Genomic DNA, 8,515 nt, shown 5'->3' with positions numbered 1-8,515 from the left:
ATCCCATTCATTTTCTCCAAACAGGTTTTGATTAAAAGCCATAATGTAGTAACCATCCAAAGTATACTGACCACAAGCTGTTATATTGTGAAACGATGGTATATGCTCCTGTACAGGGCTCCAGACTTTCACTAGGAGCACTGTGGCCCCTAACTGAAGATTTTAGGGGCGCAACCAGAAGTTTTAGGGGCACAAAACGTTAATCAACATGTCAACCAAATATTCACATTTCTACTAATTTTCACTGTATTACTACTACATATTTGATAATAGATGCAGAAATTACAATGGGCTGTTTCAAATTCAGTGTCACATTTTATTGTGATTCTCATCTATCCCAACGGTTTCCAGTTGTGTGCGCATGCGTTCGACAAGCACGGACGCCACAGTTTCGCTTGCCACATGACAGGACACTGCGCTTCCTCTCTGCCCGCTCGCCTCTCCATAGAGTGGCGAAGTCACGCCCTTTCCGGTAGACCCCTTGGGACCTTTAAGATCGTAAAATATGAATGGGTTTCAATGGAGAGTAAGTAATTATTTTCTGGTCCCAGTCTTTATATGCCCCGGATTACACATATGTTGTTTGTGGATTAAAATGAACATTTTTCATGTCAAGAATTTGACCATTTATTGTGCAATTGTTCAGTTAAAGGCTATAAAGACACACAATGAGATAGAATATAGGCCTATGTCTTGTATGTGACGTACATTTTAAGCACTGAATACATTTTTTTTTTTCTAAGATGCTGAAAGCGCACACCAAGTTAGCAACCTCTCAGTAGCCGCGTTTACACGGCACATCTGATCCGCATAGATTTATATGCGGCATAGATCTGTTCCTAAAATGTGTTCCGAATGTACTGTATACATGGCAGTAACAAAAGTGTCCGTTCTGTCTCTCGCGCACACCTGACACATCTCTGGACCGGCGGCGACATAATGGATGTCTTATCACTATCGGGGATTTTAAATTTGATTTTAATGAAAGCACAGCAGGAGAGAGCTTTTCTCTGCCTGCTCCTTCAATTAAGAAGGAGGACGACAGCGCAGCAACGTCAATTTCTCGTCAGATCTTTATATTTACCCTAAGCTCCGCCGCAAACAAGAGGAATTTGGATGCGAGTCCGCAGCCAAGACTGGTGGGAGAGAGTGGTCTTACGGGAATTTAGTGACCAGGAATCCTCGAAGATCCAATTGCGACCTACTGCAGCTGCCATCTCTCTAAGTTAAGAAGCATTTTAACGTTCAGCCTGCAAAAGTACTAGTAGTAGCCTACTCATTTACAGTTATCTCGGACGAGCGCGGACACTACGATACGCGAACACGTCATTGATAAACACCCATGTGTCCCGTCGCTTAGCAACCGGACACGCTTACCGGACTACTTTTACGGTGATAACAAAGACGTGAATCAGGCAATAAATCCACTTTCCTTGACAGCGGTGAAGTTCGGTGTGCTTAAAAGTACCGACGGAGCTCAGTGGACCAATTGCGAACTACTGCGGCTGCACTAAGTTAAACCCCAATCTATGCGGAATAAGTGTATACATGGCGATTTGAAACGGACTACACCACCTCTTCTATTCGGCATAGAATCTATGCCGAACAGATAATTGTATTCCGAATGAGGCGTATACATGACCATTTTCTATGCCGCATAGAAATCTATGCGGCATAGATGGGTCCATGTAAACGCGGCTAACCTTTCAGATAACTGCAGAACATGTAAGAGAATTTGACGGTGTAAGTGTGTGAAATAAATATCATGCCAAGATAATTTAAAATTAAGAGCCACTGTTTAAGTCAACGTTTTGAGTAGGTTAATGTGGACTTCAGTGAAAATATAGGCTAGCGCTAATGCCCTGTTTACACCTACCCGATAGTGGGCCCCGATGGTGCCCGATGGCTAAATCAGCAGCTATCGTTATTACATCGGCAAATAGCGTGGTTGCATCGGGAAACACCGTTACTCTTCCCGGGAACATCGTTAGACAACGGGAAGAAACGGGAAGAAATGCTCAATGATCGGGCAACAACGGGCAACATCGGCAAAGAACGAACATGTTTGTTAATTTTGGGTCAATCGGGGTAGAATCGGTTACCAGGTGTTGCTATGGGCTAATCGGCTATAATCGGGAATAGAACGGGAGTATAACGTAAGACATCGCAAATCGTTCGGGGATTTTCCTGGGCACATCGGCTATATTCGTTAATCTTCCGCGCTTTATCGTGTTTTATCGTCTTTATATCGGCAACCTCAACACACGAAAGACCCTCGAGAACCCTAGACAAATAACGATTGTGAGTGACCAGATTGTGTTAAGGAAGACCCTCAATCTGCCACTTGTGTATAAATAGGGGGTGATGGATGGATGTCCTACTTTTATAATTACAGGGTACTTCGCCCATTTAGAACCGGCGTTCTATTATTATAAAATCGCTATTGTAATATAAATAAATATATAAATAAATATCAGTCTAAACCAGTCTCCCCTTTGCCTTCTCCCGAAATGACGCCAAACGCGTCATTTGACGTGTTTGGCGTCATTCGAAATGACGTCAAATGACGCCAAACGCACTTCGGGTGTCTTCCCTGGCATACATCGTTATGTTATCGTTATAACATCGGGTATGTGTAAATGCTACCCCGATAAATTGACCCGATCATACATTTGATTGGATGGTGTAAACGGGGCATAACTTAAAGTGGAAATGAAGCACTGAGAACTGTGTCAATTTTTTGTTTGTTTTTTCATTTTTGGAAACACATGGATATGAATACTGAAATTCAAGTAGTTTCACCGTAAAATGACATGTTTATAACGACTTTCGCCTCTAGGGCGCAGCCATGTTTTAAAAACGCAGGCGCTACGTCATCAGAATGGTTGGCTCTTTAAAATAAACATGTCGGATATTGGAAGAAGAACAGGGGGGTCCTTTTGTATTGCCCCTGGCTGTTCAAACGAATTTTATCGGTTAAAGTAGAGCGGTAGAATAGTTCATTTCCATGTAATTCCCGTCAAGAAGCCTGAAGTGCTCCGAAGATGGTTAGCTGCATTGAAACGCCTCAGCCCCCCAATGGGACCAGGGCAGAGAGTATGTAGCGACCACTTTATAGAGGCTGATTACATCGAAGAGGGAGCTTTTTCTGAAGATGGGAGATTTGTTCGCCGTCCCACCAATCGCCTGAAGCCAGATGCTGTGCCAACTATTTTTAATTTTAGTGGATATAGTGCTGGAGACACGGACATACCCGTCAGATCGGACCCGGGCGCTGCTCTTATGCGCAGCGAAAGAGCGCAGAAACGTGCTTGCCAGGCAGAGGAACGAGAGGTACACTTAGCTTCTACTACTAGAGAAACAGATAAATTAGTACAAGTACACTCACTGTTTGAAGATTGTCTTGTTTGCAGACTAGCTCGCTCCATGCTCTGGATAATTTCTAATCCATCGCCAAAATAATCCATTGTTATCGGAAATAATCCATTTGCAAACACCGTCGGTTGAACTATTTTCGCATATTCACGTGCACACCCAAATGGCACGACAATTACTTGTATCATGAAATTAACGAACTGTAAGGCAGCGTGGAGCCCAGCTGCTGCACCCGTGTACTTTACTTTTCTTATCTTATTATTAGGGGTCCAAGCCAACAGGTTGGATCCCTATTGTTTTTGTAAGGATTTTTATACTACCTCCCCGTGAAAGTGGAACCACAGCCCAAACCGTAAATGCTGCACACGCGCCAATTGCATGACTAGATCCAGAATCGGCACCGCTACTCAGATAAAAAAATCCAGACACGCCGGCCACTAGGTGGCGCTATACCAAGGAATACGCGTTTGGGGCTATAACTCCCACACCGAAACTCCCACATTCAAAAACTTGTACACACAGATGCACTGGAGTCTGCTGCATCTTTTGGCCTAGGCCACGCCCATTTGCGTCTAGAATTTTTTTTCGCAAAATCGCGAAAACCGCAAAACTGTTTTTTCGCTACTCCTCCCACATTTCTCGCCCGATCAACACCAAACTTTGCACACAACATCGTCAGACGCACACGAAAAGAATGCATGAGACACTTTTTTGATGCGACCTTTGACGACGAAACGGTAGCGTTTTGAATATTGGTTTATTAGCTAAATTAGACGTGGAAAATCAAAAATCCAAAAAATTCAAAATTACACATCGGAACGAGTCCAAATTGTGCACACATGTTGGTGCTAACCTTAATGTCGTACGATAAAAATTTCGGAAAATTTCGCCATTAGGGGGCGCAATAAACAAGGAAATTGTATATCTTCTACAAAATTTCGCCACGAAAACGCTACACTGACTTCTCGCTACTCCTACCACAGTCAAATCCTTTGTATCCACAGGTTCAGGGTAGCGTTTTGAACACATGCTTCGCGTTGTGCCGGCGAAACGCACATTTCTTGTCGCGTTGTGCCGGCGAAATGCACACTTCTTGGACCCCTGCATAACTGCTTGCAGTTCTAGTATTATAATAATTATTATATATATATATATATATATAAAAAATATAATAATGTAATAATATATAATGTGCAATATATATACATATCTTACACTGCATTACTACAGGTTCATTTCATGGCAGCAGACACTCTCCATGTCAGTGGACATAGGGACACAAACCCCACACAAGCACCACCGATTGTTTCCTGTGCGCTCAGATACATCTCTCTCTCCTTCATCTATTTCTCCTCCATAGTCAGGCTCTGTTAGGGGCACTAAAACTCCGACTTCTCTTACTGGCTCAAAAGCATAGGCAATTGGATGCCTGCCCTCATTGGTGGGTCTATCCAATTCGTCCATATCCATTTTGTTGAGGCAGTAAGCTACCTGTGAGGCTATGAGCCGCTATGTAAACAACATAGAATGTTAATACCAACCATTCTCGTGACGTCATCGTATTCTGAAAACAGAGATGGCGGCGCACAGGCTGAAAACATTGTAATTAATGCAACGTGTTTGTGCTTCATTCTGAATAACGGGACATATTTCCGACTTTATTTGTATTTATGGTATATTTAAATATTTAACTAGTGCTATAGACATGTTTTATTTGATTGCTTCCTTTCCACTTTAACAAGTTCAAGTGCAAGTCATTGTCAAACATGGCGCCAAAAAGTTATTTGTTTTGACTGGACGTCAACCATAAACACTTCCCTATAAAAACAACTCGTTTTCGTTTTGAGAGACGACATTTTAAGTTAAACTTTTGCTTTCTATTCAGAAACGGCAACTAACCTCTACAAACGTTAAGCTAGTCTCGCCTGGTAGACCAAAATGGCGATTGCGAAAAACGAATATTACAGGCGCTACAAACAGTAGCGCTAACGTATATTGCGTCATGCAGACGATAATAAAACTATCACAATGTACACAAACTCTTTTACGATTACAAATATAAAACAGAAAGGCAATTACTCACTCGTCTCGACCCGATCCAGCCAAATGGCGATTCCAGAGTTCTTGCTTCAGAGCTTCAGAGCCTTCTTGCCAATCTTCTCTGGCGCTTGCTTCACTGATTTTACATTTTCAAATGGCGCATGCGCTTAATCCAACGCGCTGTTTCTTCAGAATAAAAGTGACTTAGAATATGAAGGTGTTGGTGCAGTGACAATAAATAATTTAATAGTATGAGTAAATATTTAGTAAAACACTTTTCCTAGTCAAGAACATTCATTGCATGAATATGTTGTGTATAGTTTCATGTTTTTTTTTAGTTCCTATTGAAACTGGATATTACACTGTAAAAATTGCTACTTCTGAATAAGTATATATTACAATGCCTAAAAGTAATTTTTTCGTGTTTTTTTCGGACACGACTTTCCTTCAATTTTTTCCTTGCACCTGATGTTAGATGTGTGTCGAACAAAGAGACCAAAGACCAAAGAGAAAAAATACCAAAAAAATATTGATATACATAGGAGAACAACAGCCCCCAGTGGGAGTTTTCAGGGAAAAGTGAGTCTTGTCTCAGAAGTCTATCTGATTGGATGTCTGTACTTGGGTTCATCCTAACTTGATTGATTGGTGTGAAGGAAAACACTTATCTGCCCCGTTTGGGAAACCATTCAAAAAAATGGATCTAAAAACGATTGCATTGATGTAGTCCCCATGAAAGGCCTCTGTTTGAGTCATGCAACGCAAATCGTAACATTCGAGACACCGGGTGGACGGATCACGTGCCAGTTTTCGCCGGTTCCCGTTGCGTTGCTGCTTGGCCCGAACGCATCGTCTCTCCACAGGTAACAGGTTGTGATCGATTAATTCGATTCTGCATTTGATTCCAGCAATTCTACCTCTCTCATATCTCCATGCACCTCGTGGAGTACGCTCCACATCCCCCCGCCCCTCAGGCATGTGCTTTTCCCATTTATAATGGCGCTCAAAGCAATGGGCGTTCGGATAATTAATCTCAAGCACCATAATCTAAAGGCATTTTTACACTGCCAACAGGTACGGTCGCTGCTTGGCAGATGTTACTATTTCACTGCCTAGCCTGCCTGTGTAAAACCGAGGGGGTATATTTCCCCTTCGTCAAGGAGCCGGCTTTCTTGGTTCATTGGAGCAGTCGGGACTACGCACGGAGACGTCATTAGAATAATTTGCATGCTAGGAATGTTTTTAGTTTTTTTTTATTCAAGTCATTCATGTACAAGAATGAGTAAACTACATCTGAGTATAGGCTATTAACTCCACTTAGAACTATTCATGTTAATGTCGCTGATCGAGTCATCAACACCTCTACCCGTGTCCTGTCCCTCCCGGGTACCGAGATGCCGTCTAATCGTTACTTGAAAATGAAACCCTCAATAGGCTATGTGTGGTTCGAGAGGGGAGATTGGGGCAGGCTACATAGACATCCGGACACATTCTGACACATTTCGGAGATATTCCCGGACACATTGCAGAGACATTTCCTAGCTGAATAATCATTGTTCATATTTCAACACCAAATTACTGTTTCTGGTAGTCACTTTTCATTGATTTCGGCCAAATAACTGCTCGGAAACATTCGATAATGCATGGTGATGATAGCCAACGGTCGAGAATAAGAATGAAGGTAGGAAAGTTAATTAAATTTCGTAGCTACACTACGAAATGTGTCCGAAATGTGTCCGGGAATGTCTCCGAAATGTGTCCCGATGTGCAGGCCCGGTTCTACGGGGGTGCATAAGCATGCATTGCACCCCCAAAAAAAATGTTTGCACCCTCAATTGAAAAAAAATAAAAAAGATTATTTTTTTTATAAATATGATAAAAAATAATAAAATACTTGCTCACAAAACAAATTGTAATGAAACCTGTGACAATTTCCATTAAATACCGTTGAGATATCAGCATCCAACATCACTCAGACTGTTCACCAAACTGACAAAATCACTCCGCATTTATGTGTGGTGTTTTGTTTATATGTTGCTTGGCAACAGTCCGCTCAGTGGGGATCTATTTTTGTTGCCGGAAGCAATTTCATTCGTTTATATGATTAAATAAACAAACAATTCAAAATCTATTGTCAATTATTATTATTAACAGTACATTTTACTAGTATAACTGTTGTATAAAGCAATATCACACTCGAGGTCGCAATGTTGTCGCTCTATATCAGCGCTGCTGTGATTGGCCGCCGGCCGGCATCGTGTGCAAAATGCACGCACCCATATAGTATATCTATGGTGCGCACGGTAGTGACGTTGAACTTCTTCGGCAGCAACAGTTATATATCCGTTGGATATCCAATACATGTATTAAATGTATTATGTTCATAAGAACCCATATTTCTTTTTATTGCATTTATTTACAATCGTGTTAACTTTAAGAGTATGATTACTTTTTGTTCAAAGTTCAAAGTCTGAAAGTGTTCTTTCCTTGTTCAGCTAAAATCTGTTTTATTTGTAAGTGGCAATATACAATTGCCACTTAATAATCGTTATTTTTGAATTGCAGTCACATGTTTTTTTTTGTGTAGAATTCTGTTCTTTTTTATCCTGCCACAATTTATAAAAAAAATAATCGTTATTTTTGAATTGCAGTCACATGTTTTTTTTTTTGTGTAGAATTCTGTTCTTTTTTACACCTCAAAAACCTATCTCATATTCAAAGCTATCTAAGATATCAATAAGCTAATGTTTCGGCTGAAATGTTCTCCACATCACAAGACATGATATGATACCATCTTTTAAGCACAGTAATTGTTTGTTGTCCCAACATGTCAGTAGAACTACGCAGAAGTGCTTGTCTATGGTAGGAAAAGCCTGTGTGGTAAAAAGCGAAGTCTGAACTGAAGCTGGGTAGCTGGTTTTAGTATAGTACTGGTGCACCCCCTGTAATCTCAGATGCACCCCAAGGCATTCTGTTCTGGAACCGGGCCTGCCGATGTGTCTGACTGATCTCCGAAATGTGTCCGGGAATGTCTCCGAAATGTGTCCCGATGTATCCGAATGTTTCCGACTTTTAGTAAGACCCGCCATTAAGAAATCGT

The 8,515-nt window shown here is 41.4% G+C and overlaps 1 long non-coding RNA gene across 1 annotated transcript; it reads right to left on the bottom strand.

Moving 5' to 3' along the window:
- Nucleotides 1-295: 295 nt before the first annotated feature.
- Nucleotides 296-5,545, bottom strand: LOC115540148 (uncharacterized). The gene is made up of 2 exons (XR_003976124.1): nucleotides 5,459-5,545; nucleotides 296-488 (listed from the first exon to the last, which is right to left on the bottom strand). It is a non-coding gene; the product is annotated as an uncharacterized LOC115540148 (long non-coding RNA).
- Between the last annotated feature and the right edge of the window lie 2,970 nt (nucleotides 5,546-8,515).

This window comes from Gadus morhua, chromosome 3 (assembly GCF_902167405.1).
Source record: "Gadus morhua chromosome 3, gadMor3.0, whole genome shotgun sequence".
In the NCBI taxonomy this organism is placed as follows: domain Eukaryota; kingdom Metazoa; phylum Chordata; class Actinopteri; order Gadiformes; family Gadidae; genus Gadus; species Gadus morhua.
Note: the sequence above shows the minus strand (reverse complement) of the source record. Positions and strands in the feature narration are given on the sequence as shown.